The following is a 19,945-nucleotide window of genomic DNA, read 5'->3' on the forward strand; positions in this document are numbered from 1 at the left end:
CTATTTAAAAAGCCAAATGAAATCGGCGGAACACTGGCTAAATTCCACGGGCGCTGGAGTAGAGGATGGCGATGTGGAGCTGACTGTGATGGGTAGATTTTATATATATTTTAATATCAACTTTGGAATTAAATTGATTTGTTTTATTACAGATAAAGTGCTTAAAATTTGTCCGCATTACAAACAATTAGCGGACATTTTTGCTACGGAGAGGGAAGCTGAGGTGGTGGTAATAAGTTCCACTGAAATGGAACTCGACTTTATAGAAAATGTTGTCCATGATTTTGAAGAGCCCGAACCCAAAGCGCAGGAAGAAAATTACACATCTGTATTGGCATCTGGCTCATCTGCGGCCAGCCCGTTTGTAAAAAAAATTAAGGCCAAACACCAAAACACTGCCATTGACAAACTGGCAACATTAGAAGCTGAAAGAATGAGCTTTCGGGAAAAACAGCTTCAATTTGAAATAGAAAAATTCAATTGGACGAAGCAAGTTGAAGCAAATAAACATGAAAATGAAAAGAAGAAGATCAAAAACGATTTCCAACTCAAAAAAATAGAGTTGGAGCAGAATGAACGAATAAGGAAATTAGAAATTGAAATGAAGTATATAAATAAGAATATAAATAACCAATAAACAACTTCTTCTTACTTGTTATTAAAACAAAAATATGAATTTTTATTGAAAAATTAAATTGTATAGTGCTTGTCTTTTTAGTTCGGGGGTAGGTGCAACAATAGCATCTCCATCATATTGGCTTCCATGGGCTTCGACACTTTGCCTTTCAAAGTGTGAAGAATCTCGTCCTTCCAAGAGTATGTTGTGCAGCACACAGCAGACAAGTACCCATTTATTAAAAAATGTTTGACTCTCTCGGTCTTTTATTTTTATCCGCATTTGTTTCAAACTACAAAACTTTTCTTTAAGAATCCCGAAACAATTTTTGACTCTAACACGATACTGGCTGTGTATTTTGTTGAATTCAGCTTGTCTTTCAGAGTCTGCTAAAGAAGAATTGCTTCGGTATGGTGTTATTAAATGTTTTGTCAACTTATACGCAGAATCACCTGCAATCCACTCTTCTCCACTAAATAAGCTAGTTGTGTTTCTTCCAATATGAGATTTCCTAAACACTTTAGAATCGTGGTAGCTTCCGGGATTGCCCACTTCTGCATGTAATATGCGTAACTTATGGTCACATACGACTTGTAGTTTGATAGAGTATATTCGTTGCCGAGAAAAATACACCTCATGATTTTTATTCGGCTTTTCGGCCAGTTTAATCTCGCTACCGTCAATGTAACCAATGCAATATGGTAATTCGCAGAATGTTTGGAAAACAAGTTCCCGGCGCTCTGCCGGTCCAGGCCAATGAATAATTGGGGTAGTTTATTCAAAATTGCCGAAAAAACTCTTTTGGTGATATTGGTCAATGTACCTCCATCTCTCACACCAAAAGTTGTAGCGATTTTACGCACTTTCACCCGATGAACCTAATCGGAGCAATACGATTGCGAGTTGCAAATCTACAGGTATTTGTAAACTTGAATTAGTAAAGTTCATATCATTAGAAAATATTTCTAGGAGATTAGCGAATTGTCATTTGCTGACGCGCAGCATTTGTAAAAATCTTCCATCGTCAAAGCAACACAGAACATTTTCTCGCAAATGAATAGATTTTGGAACATGTAGTTCATCTCCCCGTCTACTACACATGATTAAAGTTATGTCCTCGAGCAGTTCATCTAGTACTTCATCCATTGCATTATGACACTGTTCAGGGCGCAAGATGTCTGCAAATTTTATACAAAGAATTTTTTGAACTCTTAAAATTCGGATTATTTAATAAGCACATACCTTCAATAAAGTCCATTTCCTGAATAGCAGAACTTATTTTAAATTCGATTATTTTGCTTTTTAAACTTTGTTTAGGCATTTTATAAGTAGGAACAACAAAGCGGCAGGGGCCGACGGATTGCCGGCCGAGCTATTCAAACACGGCGGCGAAGAACTGATAAGGAGCATGCATCAGCTTTTTTGTAAAATATGGTCGGACGAAAGCATGCCCAAATATTGGAATTTAAGTGTGCTATGCCCAATCCATAAAAAGGAGACCCCACAATCTGCGCCAACTACCGTGGGATTAGCCTCCTCAACATCGCATATAAGGTTCTATCGAGCGTATTGTGTGAAAGATTAAAGCCCACCGTCAACAAACTGATTGGACCTTATCAGTGTGGCTTCAGACCTGGCAAATCAACAACCGACCAGATATTCACCATGCGCCAAATCTTGGAAAAGACCCGTGAAAGGAGAATCGACACGCACCACCTCTTCGTCGATTTCAAAGCTGCTTTCGACAGCGCGAAAAGGAGCTGCCTTTATGCGCGATGTCTGAATTTGGTATCCCCGCAAAACTAATACGGCTGTGTAAACTGACGTTGAGTAACACCAAAAGCTCCGTCAGGATCGGGAAGGACCTCTCCGAGCCGTTCGATACCAAACGAGGTTTCAGACAAGGCGATTCCCTATCGTGCGACTTTTTCAACCTGCTTTTGAGAAAATAGTTCGAGCCGCAGAACTAAATAGAGAAGGTACCATCTTCTATAAGAGTGTACAGCTGCTGGCGTATGCCGATGATATTGATATCATCGGCCTCAACACCCGCGCCCTTAGTTCTGCTTTCTCCAGGCTGGACAAGGAAGCACAGAAAATGGGTCTGGCAGTGAACGAGGGCAAGACGAAATATCTCCTGTCATCAAACAAACAGTCGTCGCACTCGCGACTTGGCTCTCACGTCACTGTTGACAGTCATAACTTTGAAGTTGTTAATAATTTCGTCTATTTAGAACCAGTACAAACACCACCAACAATGTCAGCCTGGAAATTCAACGCAGGATTGCTCTTGCCAACAGGTGCTACTTCGGACTGAGTAGGCAATTGAAAAGTAAAGTCCTCTCTCGACGAACAAAAGCTAAACTCTATAAGTCGCTCATAATTCCCGTCCTGCTATATGGTGCAGAGGCTTGGGCGATGACAGCAACCGATGAGTCGACGTTACGAGTTTTCGAGAGAAAAATTCTGCGAAAGATTTATGGTCCTTTGCGCATTGGCCACGGCGAATATCGCATTCGATGGAGCGATGAGCTGTATGAGATAAACGACGACATCGACATAGTTCAGCGATTTAAAAGACAGCGGCTACGCTGGCTAGGTCATGTTGTCCGGATAGACGAAAACACTCCAGCTCTGAAAGTATTCGACGCAGTACCCGCCGGGGGAAGCAGAGGAAGAGGAAGACCTCCACTCCGTTGGAAGGACCAAGTGGAGAAGGACCCGGCTTCGCTTGGAATATCCAATTGGCGCCACGTAGCGAAAAGAAGAAACGACTGGCGCGCTGTTGTTAACTCGGCTACAATCGCTTAAGCGGTTTCTACGCCAATTAAGAAGAAGAAGAATCACATAACCCGATAACCACCTTACCGTGAACAGCCTAAATATTAAAATAGCAAAATTCACCAAAACTAACGGACTCCGAAAACGGTCCGTTATGTTTTTTATTAAGCAAACAGCTCACACAATTGTGCTATTCAGGTCTCATTATAATAGGGTAGATATTGAAGGAAATAATAAAATTTAAATGCACACGCACAATTGTGCGTACACGGTCGGAAAGGGGTATAGGCGTGTTGGTGGCTTCATGGACGTTTGGGCTTTCCAAAGAGAATTTTGCTTGCTTGAATTTGGCCACAGCTTCCTTATACACATTTCAGTGTTTCCTCGCGTTTAAGCGCCTTTTTTAATTTACGTACGGCAGATATCAATTGAAGCTGAGTGGAAGGGGAGCGATTTTACAAGCTTTTCTATTTCTCTATTAGTGATTTTTCTCTGACCAAGCGGCTTATAGTTTCTGTTTGGTGTTGGTAATACAGCTGCGTAAGTTATTATATTATTGAGTTCTCTTATGCTTTCGTCAATATGTCCTCCTGTATTTATTTTGTACTCAACATTAATGTGGCTGCTCACAAATTTTTTATATTTTAACCGATTCGTTTTATAAGATGTTAAACCCACATCTACATTATTTGGATCAACGAATATGGGTTGTTCACATAACTTTATTAGTACAGGAAAGAGATCAGAAGATATATTAGTACATGTATCAGCTGTTATGTGCGATTTATCTTTATTTTTTTTTACAGTAAAATCAATTGAATCTGGTATTTTGTTAAGATCACTAGGCCAATATGTCGGCTTACCAGGAGATATAATTTCAAGGTTATTGTGCAAATTTATAACAGTTTGATACAGCTGTCGTCTTTGCGGATCAAGTAGTTGTGAGCCCCAATACATGTGTTTTGCATTATAATCTTCACCTGCTAGAAATCTATGACCTAGCGTTCCAAAAACTCTTAAAATTGGTTGTCTGTAATTTTAAACCGAGGTGGGCAGTACATAGCCGTTAGATTTAACTCCCCGCGGCGATTTTTTATAGGATCTAAGTCCCGCAGGGGCGAACGCAGGGTATTAAACTAAAAACAAACCTATTGTATCTGGATAGTATTAAAAAGTTGTGGGAATGTAGGCCAATTAAAAAACCCAGAAAAATATAAACTGGACAGAGACATTTTTTTAATTTGCTTTAAAGTAATGAGTTATGAGTAAAGAGATGATGCCTTATAACTATGTGGCTGCTGAACTGGATTTTTTTTAGATTTAAGGGGAATTGTGAGTCGAAAATGGACTTCTTTTGAAAATTATTTCTGAACTGAAAAGTCACCAATAAGGTTTCTATTATTTTTGTTTTAGAGTTTATTGTTAATCATAAGACAGGAAAAATAAAAACTCATTTATTATGACTTTCAGTTTTCGTTCCATGAGCAAACTGTTGTGAAATAAATTTAAATTAAAAAAATTATGCTATTTGCAAAAAAATACTTGAGTGTCTTAACTAAAATGTCTATATTTTTAATAAAAACAACCAGAAAAAACTGGTCTGAATTAGATACACAACTTTACTTATTATTTGTTTTTCAAATGAAAATTTTTAAAACAACGGTTGTGCTTTTGATACTTTTTAATACTTTTTTTGTTTGGCAACATATACTTCATTTTTCTAGCTCGCGGCAACACTTGTCACTAATGATTAGAGCGTGAATGAGAATAGAACAAATGAATTATGTGCGTACGTGCGTACTAAAGCCAATTTTTGCATTATCAAAACACATAAGCCTATGTTTGCAGCAAATAGACTATGTTTTGAGCAGCTGCGTTGCTTATGCAAATAATTTGTATGCTGAAATTAGTGAAATGCGTAAGGATTCTGAACAATCGTTTAAACTAATTTTTGAATCAGTTAAAACAATAGCCGTAGAATTAGATTTAGAAATCAAAATTCCGCGTTTGGCGAAACGGCAAACTAATCGCGACAATTGTGAAGGTGAACCGGAAGAATATTACCGCAGATCAATTTATATACCGTTTTTAGATCATTTTTTGGACCAAATCAATGAACGATTTTTAAGACATCGAGAGCTGCTTTCCAAAATTGAAAACATTTTGCCAAATAAATGCATAAATCTTGACGTTATTGAGATGCAGGAGACTGTTCGTGTTTTAGAAAAGCAATGGTCCGCTGATGTAGAAGATCGCGCTGAATTTAGAATGTGGAAAAGGTTAAAAATCTTTTCTTCAGATTATATTTTCTAACTAAAATTTTGAATATATTTTCAGGAACTGGTTAAATCAAACAAAGAGATCCAAAACTTTTTTAGACGCGTTGAATTGTTGCGATGCAAAAATTTTCAAAACAGTGCATCGTTTTTTAAAGATTGGAGCAACAATCCCTATATCTGTCGCTTCAAGTGAACACTGAAAATAAAAGAAGATTAGACTTCAATTTGTGAATAAAATAATGAAACCTTGTCTTTTTACCTAAAATCCCCCCCCCCCCCCCCCAAAATTTTTTCCTTCGTGCGCCACTGAAGTCCCGGTATAAAGAAATTGTTTTTATTCGTAAGATAAGTGTCTTAACTCTGTTAGCATTCCATATACAAATGTTCAATACACAAATTTTTTACTTAAAAAAGGGTGGCATAATTTGTTTTTGTGGTTTTGAATATCTCTTGAATTATATTTTGCATTGTAGACATAAATTGTGTCATTGTTGGGTAAGTTTGAAAACCATAGTTTCTACGCTTCCATTTGGTTGGTTTTGTGGCAATTGCATTTCTGCTGTGTTGTCTTTCACCACATTTGCATAGCTCCCTTGTGTAGCATTATTTTTAATAGTACCCGGTTTCGAAACATGAACGGTGATATCAATATTTTCGCTAGGAGGAATATTTAACATTTGATTAAGACGTGCTGGAGTTTCGACAGACAATTTCTTTTTTAAGTCATAATATACAGAGCAACCCCTATAATTTGCAGTGTGATTTCCCCCACAATTACTACACTTTTTATTTAAATCCTTTTTATTAAGAGTACATTTTGCAATATGATTTCGTGTGTCCATACTCTTGACAGTTTACGCATTGTACTGGACCATTTCTTTTGTGTGGTTCCTCAACGGTAATTCTTCGATGGAGCAGATATTTTAGGCAGTAAATGGCATGTGTTTCTTTTTTCTGAAATTGGCTAGATTTTGGCATCAATTCTGTTTTAAACATTGGTTGTGAGACTTTGTTCCTGTTAAAAATGTTTACCACTGATTTAATACTAAAACCACCTTCTTCCAGTGCTTCTTTAACATCATTAGAGTCCACCGGAGACTCTATACCTTTTATGACAACAACTAGGCCTTTTGAGCTCTTCAGTTTTTAAGAGTAGTAAATTTTGTTATTATTTGACAAGTATTTTACAACATCCATGAAATTTTTATACTCTCGCAACAATGTTGCTAACGAGAGTATTATAGTTTTGTTCACATAACGGTTGTTTGTTAGTCCTAAAACTAAAAGAGTCAGATATAGGGTTATATATACCAAAGTGATCAGGGCGACGAGTAGAGTCGAAATTCGGATGTCTGTCTGTCCGTCCGTCCGTCTGTCCGTCCGTCCGTCCGTGCAAGCTGTAACTTGAGTAAAAATTGAGATATCATGATGAAACTTGGTACACATATTCCTTGGCTCCATAAGAAGGTTAAGTTCGAAGATGGGCAAAATCGGCCCACTGCCACGCCCACAAAATGGCGGAAACCGAAAACCTATAAAGTGTCATAACTAAGCCATAAATAAAGATATTAAAGTGAAATTTGGATCGCATTAGGGAGGGGCATATTTGGACGTAATTGTTTTGGAAAAGTGGGCGTGGCACCACCCCCTACTAAGTTTTTTGTACATATCTCGGAAACCACTATAGCTATGTCAACCAAAGTCTACAAAGTCGTTTTCTTCAGGTATTTCCATATACAGTTCAAAAATGGAAGAAATCGGAAAATAACCACGCCCACCTCCCATACAAAGGTTATGTTCAAAATCACTAAAAGTGCGTTAACCGACTAACAAAAACGTCAGAAACACTAAATTTTACGGAAGAAGTGGCAGAAGGAAGCTGCACCCAGGCTTTTTTTAAAAATTGAAAATGGGCGTGGCGCCGCCCACTTATGGACCAAGAACCATATCTCAGGAGCTACTAGACCGATTTCAATGAAATTCGGTATATAATATTTTCTTAACACCCTGATGACATGTACGAAATATGGGTGAAATCGGTTCACAACCACGCCTTCTTCCAATATAAAGCTATTTTGAATTCCATCTGATGCCTACTCTGTATAATACGAGTATAAACATTAGGAACCAATGATGATAGCGGAATAAAACTTTACAAAAATACGGTATTTGAAAAATATGTAAATGACGTATTATGAAATCTCGATTATCACTTTACCATGCGAGAGTATAAAATGTTCGGTGACACCCGAACTTAGCCCTTCCTTACTTGTTTCAGAGTATGTTTAAATTTTTGTTTCATATACAGTAGCGGACAGTGAAATCCGGACAACTAAAAAATCATAGTTTTTCCTTATTATTTTATTGGAATGTTTAAATTTTTTATTTTAAAACAATAATATATATTTAATACGTTAGTATTAAGCGTAAAAAAAGTCGAGGTAGTGGATTGGGCTTCTAAAATTTTTGGAACGAAGTTCCTTACGGCAGGCTTGGAGAAGATAGAGATTTTGCTGCGGGACTTAACTGAAAAAAAGTTTACTATCACTTTTTACCGTAAGAAAAAACCCGTAAGAAATAACCCGTAAGAAAAAGACTGTAAGATCGCTAGTTATAGCCTGCCTTTAGGTTTTGCAAAATAATTAGGCATGAAAATCTGTAACATTATTGTGTATGCAAATTAGTTTTGGGTGAGAATGGTGCTTGCACTAAGTACGTTTATGGGGAGTTGAATTGTTGCATATTTTTTGGCGCAGGTTGGTTAATGGTTTGAGTTTTTGGAACAAAGTTCCTTACGGCAGGCTTGGAGAAGATAGGGATTTTGCTGCGGGACCTAACTGAAAAAAAGTGATAGTAAAACCGTAAGAATCGAAAAACCGAATAATTAGGCATGAAAATCTGTAACATAATTTTGTATGCAAATTAGTTTTGGGTGAGAATTGTGCTTGCACTAAGTACGTTTATGGGGAGTTGAATTGTTGCATATTTTTTGGCGTAAGAAAAAAGTTAGGCTGTTCACGGTAAGGTGGTTATCGGGTTATGTGATTATTAGATTTAAAAATAACCTCTATGCTCCGTGAACATCCTATGTATGGTAATTTGCTTATTTTTACACAAACAGCTGTTCATTGTTTAGAATTTTAGTTCAATGAAATACCTACTTATAAAGTACCTAAACAAAGTTTAAAAAGCAAAAGAATCGAATTTAAAATACGTTCTGCTATTTAGGAATTGGACTTTATTGAAGGTGTGTTCTTATTAAATAATCCGAATTTTAAGCGTTCAAAAAATTCTTTGTATAAAATTTGCAGACATCTTCGCGCCTGAACAGTGTCACAATGCAATGGATGAAGTATTAGAAGAACTGCTAGAGGATATAACTTTAATCATCTGTAGTAGACGGGGAGATGAACTCCATGTTCCGAAATCTATTCATTGGCGAGAAAATGTTCTGTGTTGCTTTGACGATGGAGATTTTTACAAATACTGCGCGTCAGCAAATTCCAATTCGCTCATCTCCTATTTTTTGATGCTTTGTGTTGCTTTTTGATGCTTTTTATTTCGGTTTTAATTTGCTGATTGTAAACAAAAAACAGAAGTTAATAGTAGATTCTCCAATAAGAAAAAAGAAAATCTAAATGGAAATGCCATTCGCTCAAATATATTTATTTTTTGTGCTGCCATTTAGTAAAATTCCAACGACTTTCTAGCACTGGAAATAAGCAAACGACCACATAATCTGTAAACAAGGGCTTAGGTTGGCCAAAGTTGGTTATTTTGTCATACGGCACTTTGTAGTTGTTTACTTAATCACAAAACCACATAACCCGATAACCACCTTATCGTGAACAGCCTAAGTATTAATTGCATACTTTTAGACGGGCTCTAAGTAAGAGTTCGCTCCCCTGCACATTTCTTCACCATTGAAAAAGTTTACGTTGCGCTTTTGTGAATAAGCTTTAGAGCTTTGAATGTGTCATTGTGTTGCCACATTCTTTCAATTCGTTTTCCTTAAAAAATCAGGTGCGACAGTCGTATACACCAGCGAGTAGTGCATAATACCTTTCTCCCTCTTTCTTTCGTTCTTTCATTCCTTCTCTCTCTATTTCTATGTAATTTTATGGTGTCAAACAAAAATAAGGACACATATTTTTAGTTATTTTAGTTATAATTTGAATTATTTTTTTATTTTACGTAATTCATTATTTCTTAAAATCCTAAATTTTCTTAAAACTTATCTGTACTTAAATAAAAACTAATCAGCAAAATTTGAGAGAAATATCAAGACAACCTACATAATTTTTTTTTTTTTTGCAAATTGTATCGATACCTGGTGTCCCACGACACCACATTTTTTTTTTTTTATTCATTTTAGATATAGCAATATAAATTTATGAGGTTTTTTATTGTTACTACTCCAATACCGTTATACCACGCTTCTTCGAGAATTCCATTCAGCTCTGCTAGATTCTTTGGTCTCTTTTGTGCTACCTGCAGGCTCTTATAAACCAAAGGTTCTCAATAGCTGTTACCTGGCCACTCCAAAGTCGACACCCTGATTTTTGATAAACCATAAAGAAAGGAAAAAGGATAATTATAAAATTTGTAATTAAAATTATAGCAATAAACTCTAGTTGTACAAAAAAATGGATATTTACTATTTTGGCACAATGGCAGGGCGCGGTCATCCTTAAAAATAAGGACATCCGCTCGTGAAAAGCGATTTTTCATTGAAGGTATTAAATTGGTTTTAAGTATCTCCTGATACTTATTCCTATTGGCGGTTCCATCTATTAGGACTAGTTGCCCAAGACTATAGCAGGAAAAGCAACCCCAGACCATTCGGCTGCCTCCCTGCTTAACAGTTCTTTGAACACATTCGTCCTTGAACCGCTCACCAGTCCTCCTTCTCATGTAGGACATACCGTCGCTTCAAAAAATGTTAAATTTGGACTCATCTGAGAAGATTACATTTCGCCAATATAGTTGAGTCTAATTTCGATGTTCTTTTGCCCATCGTAAACGGTTTTGACGCATTTTTGAGGTTAAAAGTGTTTTTTTGGCGGCCCGACGAGCGTTCAAACCAACCTCTTGAAGCCTTCGACGAACAGTTCTTGCGCTAACTTCCATACTGACAATTTCAAATAACTCCACTTTAATATCCTCAGCAGTTTTGAAGCGATCCCTCAAGCTGATAGAATGTATCACCCGATCTTCCTTAGAACTTGTCTTCTTCTTTGCTCCAGAGCCAGTTTTTCTCTTAAGAGACCTGGTTTTATCGACTTTTTTTAGAAATTCTCCGATGGAAGACTTGCTGAAGCCAACTCTACCACTAATTAAATACCATAATACCACAGATTTTCTTTTCTCAAAATCAAAATATTACTTTTCTCCAATTCGGACATTTTTTTTTAATTTGGCATATTTAAGCTTCAACCAAGCACGAGCACGAAATAAACTTTGAAACTATTGAAAAATAAAACAAAGTTGTTATAAAACGTGTATAGCACTACTTTAAGTGAAAGAATAAACCTTTCCGCAAAAAATTACACTTGTCAGTTACAATCGTGCTTTAAATACAAACCGACGGGTTGTCCGGATTTCACTGTCCGCTACTGTATGTTATCTTTTTACGAGGGCACTCTATGAAAATTGTTTGTGCCTCTTATATTGCTTAGTTTTGAGACATGCGCATTTGAGCTCCGCTCACGCAAAGGAGGGGGTTTGACATTCACGACGGTGGTGGTACCCCCTTTGCCCCCCCATCACAGGCTTTTTACCATTTGACGAGCTTGGTTAAAATTTTTTGGCATTGACCGCTTATTTAACGAAACTTAATGTAGCGTTCAATACTAGTCTGAACAGACGGTCTTTTTTTGCTTGGTACATTCCCACCTTGCATTTTGTTTTCCTTCGCTGTTCGGGTGCTTGCTGGTACCTACATACTGGTTGCTGTCAGCGCATTTGTTGTTGCACGGTTGCTGTTTTCTGCTGCTTCTGCTGACTGATTTTGCTTAGTTTCTTTTTCAGCTGATCGCTGCGATGACTTATCATCGCCATTACATTTATTTTTGCAAGGAGTTGCTTTTGTTGGCTCGACAAAGCTAAACTAGGCATTTAAGGAATGCCTACGGCCTTGCTGGTGAGGCTGAGCAGCACTCAATATTGTTTGTTTGATTTTTTGTTTCGTGCACAATTTCTTTATGTTTATTAATAACAATTTGTGTGCAATGTTTCCTATTGGTTTGTTTTCAATTTAATATATATTTTGTTTGGTTTTTACTTTTTGCTTGTTTGCTTTTTGTAAACACAGAATTCTTTGAGCTTATTAAAAACACTGCCAAAAGTGTCAAAAACATACCGGCTCCTACTTACAACTATCCTTCGAAACAAGACATAGGCTGCTTTCGTAAACGCAATATGCAAAGCACACATGCATTGCATACTATTCGTAAACGCCACTGCAATAAGGCTATGTTCGTAAATGCATCATGACTTGCAGTATAAGCAACAGTAGCAACACTGCAAGTTTGACGTTTAATACTTCTTATACAATTTTTGACAATTTGCAGATACATTTGTTTGCAATTTTGAACGCGTATAAAACTAAAATGGAAATTTTGCTGAATCTAACACTAAACGAAATTTGTGAGCAAAGAAATTATAGATTTTCTTTAAATTTAAGAAAAAGAAGGGTGTTGAAGTCAAAAAGAAAAATTTTTAGGTACAAATGTTTGTCTTTTAAAAGACAAAGTATTTATAGAACAAACTTTCGGGGTTTTTAAGAAACAGTTTAAAATTTTAAATTATATTAAAGCTTCGAGCATTAAAGCCACATCTAATGTAATACTCGCTTGCGCTATCTTACACAATTTTATCATAAATAATTGAGGTTATTCTGAACATATTAACGATACAATAACACATGCCGATTTGGAAACCAACAATGAAATCGAAGGAATTCAAGATGCCCCCATTCGCCGTGTTGATTCAGATCATATCAATGGAATCGATAGAAGAAACTATTTTACCACTCTGTTTTCATCAAAAAAAATTTACTTTACCTCACCTTCCTTTATTTGAATAATTTTTTTTATTACTTTTTCTGATGAACTTCATTTTAATTTTTATTGTTTTTATTTACATTTTTAACTTCGGTCACAACTTTCTTCCACAATACATTTTTTTTCCTTCTACCCGATTTAAACTCGTCCTCCATATTCAACCGTACTCTCAGCAATAACTGTGTCTCCGCATAACTGAGATTTTCACTAAAAATTTAAAAATAATAATTTATACAATTATAATTAACATAATTTAACTAAATTTCAATACAAAAATTAAAATAAAACAGTTTTGCACTTACTTTTCGTCAGACATCGTAGTTAAATGCAGTAAACAATTTTTTGATAGAAATTATGAGTGACAGCTGATAGAAGTGTTGTCTTTTCGAACGCTTGATTATTGCAGTGCTGCAATATTGGCATTTCTGAACGTTCTTTTTGTTATGCAATCGTCATGATGCGCGTCATTATGCATTTACGAACATAGCCTAATTTAGACAAAGTATTGAATTCATAAATGAATGACAACCCTATTTCATGCGAATGAGTTGTCAAAATGTGCATGACTTTTGTTTTACATGCATTGCAGTCAAAAGAAACGGCAAGAAATATATATTTTTATTAGAATTTAATTGTTATTTCGCGTAATTTTTCTTTGTAGTGATAAAAAGTGGACGCATGAGCGTAAAAAATTGCTCATGTCAATAAGACTTCGCCATGAAAGTGACTTCACCGCCAAAATAAAAAAAAACGCAGCACAATTTGGCAAACAATTCGACGGGAAATTCAAGAAGTGGACAATACGTTTTCCCCTTCAGTGGATGAGATAACGCGCTGCTTCCCCAATATGTTGGGGACGTATAGAAGAAAAAAACGAAGAAATGGAACGTACGGTGAGTCTGCCACAAATTGGGACTTTTTTGATGAGATGGATGATGTTTATGGTACACGTATGTAGCAGTATATCTGTACCTGATAACATGCTCGATTATTCTTTTTATCAACTAACTTATGATTTATCATCAAATGATACTCCATCGCCTTCACCTTCTGCACCATCATCAGAGTTCACCCAAGTAGTTGGAACTGCCCAAAAACGGAAGAGAAATGAAGTCATTGAGTTCTTGGCCTCCGAATCGGAAAAACAAGCAAAATTGTTAGAGGCACTGGTGGAGAGTGAGAAGGAAAAAGTAAACATTGAAAAGGAAAAAGTGCAGGAACTAAGATCCATACGAAATTTATATGAGAAAATATTAGAACGTAATCTTAATACCTAATTTTTTAATGACTTCATTTAAGTTTTTTTTAAATATGCAATGAATTTTCAAGTTTAACAAATGTACAAGCGTTTTGACAATGAATGTGATTTTAATTTTAATAAAACTAATCTATGCAATAAAACAATAATAAATAGCTGTGTCTTAGTAAGGCTAATGTTCGATTGGGGGTGGGAGTGGCAGTGGAATTGGGCAAGGGAAACGGATAGCAAAAGGTGCTGCAGGGAGGGAGGGGATTGAGGCGTCTTTGTAGCAGGTAAACGAGCCGGGATTACTAGTTTTATATCAAATTCATGTTTTATTACTTAAAAAACAGTTAATATTTCATTACTTATGCAGATAGTAAAGTGGCAATGGCGTCCCGTTTATTTGTGGCTTGTTCTTTCTGTCGACTTGTAGTTGGTAATTGTGAAAAGCTATTTTCGATATTAAATGGTTCAATTTGTTCTCCTTCACTTATGACACAGGGTTCATCAGTCTCATTTTCGATAAGAATATTATGAAGAGTTATACAGGCCATCGTGATAGTTTTTGGTAAATCTGCATGTAGCACATCAATATATTTCAAAATACGGAATTTTTTTTTCAATATTCCAAATGCCGGTTCTATATGAACTCTTGTTGAGCATAAATTTTTGTTATATTGAACTTCTTTAGGTGTTAAAAAACCATTGTCTCTATGTATAAGGTACCATTAGGAAGGTTTCCAGCGGATATGCGGAATCGCCTAATAAATGGTAACCGGAACAAATTTTTAATTCTCCCTTGACTATTGACTTTCTAATAGAACTCATTTCCCATATAGCAGCATCGTGGCATCGTCCGGGGCAGCCAATAAACACATCTATGAACTTAAGATGACTATCCACAATTGCCTAAACAAGTTTAATTAATTATAAATGAACAATTTTTAATAAAGCTTAACATTCTTACTTGGATAACAATTGAAAACTTCCCCTTCCTATTATAAAAACTAATACTGTCCTTAACTGGTTGTGAGATGGAAATGTGCGTACCACCTATACAACCTATGACATATGGGAACGGATAGCTGCGTTTAGCTGAAAATTAGTCACATTTTTGTTTTTGTTCTGCAACAAATTGTTTTAAGGGTTCCAATAAATAGTTTATAGCTGGTTCCCATTGCCATATCGAATCTGTTGCCGACATCTCTAAATGATGTGTTGTTGCTAAGTTTCCATATATTTGCGTACAGCGCTTTTTCCAACGAAACTCCATTACGACCAGAGCACTTTGACACCCAGTATGGTTTCCACATGTTCAGAAGAATCTAAACATTACAGATTTAATATACATATATGTGAGTAACTAATTATTTAGTTGAAAGTCACATTAAATGTTGATTTTTCCATTCGAAAATGTGAATGAAAAACATCATTCTACATACCCGCAATGCTCTTTGAAAAGTTTTTAATTTTTAAAATTCGTCTTTTATTTTCACATAGGTAAGCTAAGACAGACAACCTCTGTTGGTTTTTTATAAAATTTTTAGCAATTGTTAAGCTATTTCTACTACTTGTAGTTTCTGCCAAAGTAATCGCATTTCCTAATGTGCTCAATAATAAATCATCCATTTTTGTAAACACAAAAAATTTATTTATTAACACAACTAACTCTAACAGCTGTAGACAATGCACATGGGCATTCATAAACGTCATATAAATACATTGCATATTTTCGTAAAGCAGGATTGCAATGCATAAATGCATGGCATGGCATGGGCATCTGTTTTAAAAATGCTTTGTATATTGCGTTTATGAAAGCAGCCATACGCAACTTCATCAAACACAAAAGGCTCGAAGAAAATTTAAATGCTTGGAAACTACACACCCATAGTTACGCCATCATCAACCCAGATAGAATACCAACCTTGTACGGGCCCACCACGCCTCAGGATCGGACACACCATCCTAACTCACTCGCATATATTTATGGGAAAATCCCGTTCCAATTGCTCAACTCAACACATACTAGCAGACTGCCCAGTAATCCACTCAAAAACACACACCTCTGACAACATTGACTTAGCACAAGCGTTAAAAAATCCCTCAGATTAAAACGTAATGATTACATATAAATTTTTAAAAGATAGAAATTTACTAAAATACATCTAACACACAAACAACTAACTAACATAATAGTAGTACCTAAGCTATTAATAAGGCTGCTGAAGGCCTAGTAGCCAGTGCTCTGATTTCATGTATTTATATAATAAATATTTTATTGTATAAATTATTATAAAATAAACATAAATAAAAACACGTACACTGTACCCCTTGAACACAAATTTTCATTTTAGAAAACCGTGACATACCTATACAACTTAATCTCGTGACTTGGGCACTTATGGCCCAGTAATGTATTTTGTATGGAAATTTAGACTTTTAAGACATTTTTTCTATAGAAACGCTTATATTTCGCTTGTTTATGTAAATAAAATAATGACACTTGTGTTTTTTTGCTAGAAACAAGGTATTTTTATTGTCAAATACGAAAATCAATTAAATTTTTAATTTCGAACTGCTCAAATGGCTGTCTTTTTGAAGCATTTTGATTGGGTGTAGACGTTGTTGGAGTACTGTCCGCATCTTCATCATTGTCTGAGTCCGTATCAGTTTCGGCATTGTATTTTGCAAAATAGCGCTTTTCATACGTCTTTATATAGGTTTGGTTCATGTCGAAATAAGGCAATGATCCCAAACTTTTGTTGTTTTATTATTGATCTTAGCAGTTTTCGCATCGCCGTTTCAAAGTGTGGATCTGTGGCAGGAAAAAAAAAAATGGCGAAAGATATTTGAAAATGAAATAATTTTGAAATAAAATGAATTATGAAAGCCTACCTGTATTGCTTAAGCTCGCCACTGCAGGAACCGTTTTGAAATTTATCAAGTCCATTACATTGTAATTGCTTCATAGAGAGTTCTTTTAAAATATTTTGTGCATTTCAGACTTATTGGTGTTCCACATAGGGTGACTAAGATCAAACAGCCTGTACGCCGCTAGGTCTAGCAATATCCAGCGTATTATAAAATAATGCCATGTGCCAGGGGTTTGTTTTTCTTTTACCAAAGAATCCACGTAGCATTATGTCAAAAGTATCATCACCACCTTTATGCTCATTATAATCATGTATGACTTGTTTTTTTTTGTTACAGGGTTTATATCTTCGCTGGCATGAGCAGTTGAAAACACTATACACCCCTTTTTCTTGCTTCTTCTGAGGATGTAAATAAGTAAGTTAATAAATGCGGCTTATTGCTTGTTATTGTGCCCACCGAGGTGGTATTCAGCAAAAGCAAATCTTCCGGCAAGTCATAGCTTGTGAAAAAGTTGTCCATCGTGATATTCACACTGCCAAATATACTTCGCCTTCAAGTGGATAGTTGGTTTTTGCGTCAACAAGCCAAAATATTTGTATGCCATATTTTGCAGGCTTAAAGGGACTGAATCGGTTTCATGTTGGAGGTAACTGCTTATCAACTGTCAATTCTTTACCTGGAACCAATGGTATCGCCAATTTATCGTATCGTAGTCTCTCAGCGCTAGCCCGGGAATCGTCAAAGCGTATAAACAACAAATGCTCAAACCGATGCAGTGACATCAGTGCTCTATAAAAGGGCATGTTCGTTTTGTGAAAAAGATCCTTAGCATGAACTAAGCACCGGAGTATAAAATTATTGCAATGAAAGCATACAGTTCATCCGCATTTGTCTTTTGCCAAGTATTACTCTTTTAGCTTTCTTATTCATCTCAAGAGCAATACCTTAAACAAGAGACGCGTATGAAGGCACCGCTTTTAGATTCAAAATTTTCGTGCATAGTGACGTTGATTGTCTACGCATTCCTAACGCCAGTTCCGATCACCGTTTTTCAGTTTGGCTTGGCTTTGACCACCCTTATTTGATTGTTCCTACCCTGACCACAAAATTTTGCTCCACGATTGCCCTCAATAGCGGTATCTCACAAATCAAATCTGCTTTCGTTAGGGTCCATATCTACAAAAGCCTCCTCGTGGATATATTGTTCGAAAAGTGGATAAGGATAATGCGAAGAACATTATCATCTCCGAAGTCCGTCTGGTCACTGAGTATCCATTGGTGTCACCAGCAAATTTGGGTTCTCTTCCACCATCATCATTATCGATATCATTAGCATTCAAATAATTTGAAATATTCTCTCTTCTTGTTCCGTCAATTCACGCCGTAAGTTGGTCAAATAAATGGCAAACTCTTCACTTATTTTAATAAATTATATTTGCTACCACTAAAAATGAACTGTTCACTTGAAAATTTTACGCGAAACTAATCATAAAAACGTTAGAAAATTACGCTTCTTGGTACAAAATATATGAAGAAATATTATGGGCACTGAGTGCGCCAAGCCACGTATAGCGCACACCCCATATAAAATGCCGTTACTTCCTTATTATAAGGGTTATATACCTAAAATTTTTTAAACTTATACCTTAAATTATAGTTCATCACTATGCTAAAAATAGGTGAAATTGGACCATCCAAAGTTCAGAAATTCAATATGAACAAGTAAGGAAGCGCTAAGTTCGGGTGCAACGGAAAATTTTATACTCTTGAAACTTGCAAGAATTAAAGCCACGGAAATATCGGGTGATTTTTTAAGAGCTTGATAACTTTTTAAAAAAAAAAAACGCATAAAATTTGCAAAATCTCATCGGTTCTTTATTTGAAACGTTAGATTGGTTCATGACATTTACTTTTTGAAGATAATTTCATTTAAATGTTGACCGCGGCTGCGTCTTAGGTGGTCCATTCGGAAAGTCAATTTTGGGCAACTTTTTCGAGCATTTCGGCCGGAATAGCCCGAATTTCTTCGGAAATGTTGTCTTCCAAAGCTGGAATAGTTGCTGGCTTATTTCTGTAGACTTTAGACTTGACGTAGCCCCACAAAAAATAGTCTAAAGGCGTTAAATCGCACGATCTTGGTGGCCAAATGGGTCCATTTCTTGAGATGAATTGTTCTCCGAAGTTTTCCCTCAAAATGGCCATAGAATCGCGAGCTGTGTGGCATGTAGCGCCATCTTGTTGAAACCACATGTCAACCAAGATGCTAACAAACTTTTTGTTGCCAAAAATGGAAGAACTGAACTTGGTTGACATGTGGTTTCAACAAGATGGCGCTACATGCCACACAGCTCGCGATTCTATGGCCATTTTGAGGGAAAACTTCGGAGAACAATTCATCTCAAGAAATGGACCCGTAAGTTGGCCACCAAGATCATGCGATTTAACGCCTTTAGACTATTTTTTGTGGGGCTACGTCAAGTCTAAAGTCTACAGAAATAAGCCAGCAACTATTCTAGCTTTGGAAGACAACATTTCCGAAGAAATTCGGGCTATTCCGGCCGAAATGCTCGAAAAAGTTGCCCAAAATTGGACTTTCCGAATGGACCACCTAAGACGCAGCCGCGGTCAACATTTAAATGAAATTATCTTCAAAAAGTAAATGTCATGAACCAATCTAACGTTTCAAATAAAGAACCGATGAGATTTTGCAAATTTTATGCGTTTTTTTTTTAAAAAAAAGTTATCAAGCTCTTAAAAAATCACCCGATACCTTAATATATCAAATGATATATCCAGCATATCCACAGAGAAGTATTATCCCTTAATTTCAATTATGTCTCTCATTAACTGATATTTTCGGTCAAAAGTCAACTATATATACTGGGGTCCATATATTCGGTACCTAGGGTCTCGAACAGCTCTGGTTGAATTTGGACAATTTTTGGTCAAAATGTCATACTTTAATGGAATTATTACTGCAAAATTATATTCCATTCTATTAATTATTTCTTGATTTGTGTACTGGAAAGTGAAAGAATCAAATGGAATTTTAATTGTGTTATATGGGAAGTAGGCGTGGTTGTAGTCC

General features: G+C 36.0%; 1 protein-coding gene across 2 annotated transcripts in view; it reads left to right on the forward strand.

The window, feature by feature from the left end:
* Positions 1–19,945, forward strand: part of LOC126765684 (uncharacterized) — a 142,047-nt gene that overhangs the window by 32,128 nt on the left and 89,974 nt on the right. The gene's annotated exons all lie outside the window — the stretch shown is intronic.

This window comes from Bactrocera neohumeralis, unplaced genomic scaffold (assembly GCF_024586455.1).
Source record: "Bactrocera neohumeralis isolate Rockhampton unplaced genomic scaffold, APGP_CSIRO_Bneo_wtdbg2-racon-allhic-juicebox.fasta_v2 cluster11, whole genome shotgun sequence".
NCBI classification, from domain to species: Eukaryota; Metazoa; Arthropoda; class Insecta; order Diptera; family Tephritidae; genus Bactrocera; species Bactrocera neohumeralis.